Below are 1,097 nucleotides of genomic sequence, written 5' to 3'. Positions count from 1 at the left end.
ATGGGCCCGCGCAGTTGCCGGTCACATGATGCGCAACATTTTATTATTTTCCTTTAAACGTTATTCTTTGAAATGATGCTGGGTTATTGTGAGAAACCCTACCCCTGTCCCCTGACTACGAATTTGTGTTTCCCATGGCATGGGTGAACTGGGGGGGAAACTGTTTAGAAAACTATGTTTGTATAATTTTTATATTTTTTTTTACCTGTAAAGGGTACGCCCAGTGGGAGGGGCTTTGGCTTTAAAACCAAGGGCTCTGTGCCTGATTGAGTGTGGGAGTAGTTGGAGTCTGGAGTCGGAGTTGGAGACAGTGATAGTGACAGTGTTGGTCAGAATTTTTTGAAGGTGGAGTTAAAGGAGAGCTGGTGTGTGTGTATATAGATCTGTATATAGAGTTTTTCTTTTCTTTTTCTTTGCTTATTTTTACAATTGGGTTTTTGCACTGTTTTTTGTTGCACTTTGTAAATATTATATTTTCACTGTCGCACTTTGGAGAGGCCTGAAAATAAATTTAAAACCACAGCTGACGTCTACGCCATCGTTTTCTCCCAGTTTGGGAAAGTTGCTGGTTGACCCCCGTGACATATGGCGTCAGAAGTGGGATGGCTAGTCGTAAGAAGCTAACTCACCTTCCAAAGCAGCGTACAGGGCTGCGCTCCCAACGAGCACAACAGGAACAGGCCGAGGCCGTCGACGAGTATGCTGAGCAGGCATGGGAAACGCAGCCGTCTTCAGCCGATGAGGAAGAGGTACGACCCCGGTCTACTGCTAGCTCTTCAGGTGCATCAGGGAGAGCTGATGTCCATGCTGGGGAACTTCCTGATGGCCCAGGAGCAAAGAGAGGAGGGTTTGCTGGAGGAGCTTCGGAGCTTAAGGGTGTCTCTGCAGCCGGCAACACAGCCTCCACCTCCAGCTGTGGTTCCAGGAGCTGCAGCTACAACACCAAGCACTTTGACTGCCAGCAGTCCAAGACTGGTATTGCCAACCCCAGCACCTCGCTCACGCTATAGTCAGGGGTCGGTGTCACCAGCCCAGAGGACAGACCCCGACATCAGACCAGACCCACCACGACACTACTCCGAGCCAAAAATTCCTCC

Source organism: Stegastes partitus, unplaced genomic scaffold (assembly GCF_000690725.1).
Source record: "Stegastes partitus isolate 25-593 unplaced genomic scaffold, Stegastes_partitus-1.0.2 Scaffold2252, whole genome shotgun sequence".
Taxonomy (NCBI): Eukaryota; Metazoa; Chordata; class Actinopteri; family Pomacentridae; genus Stegastes; species Stegastes partitus.
Note: the sequence above shows the minus strand (reverse complement) of the source record.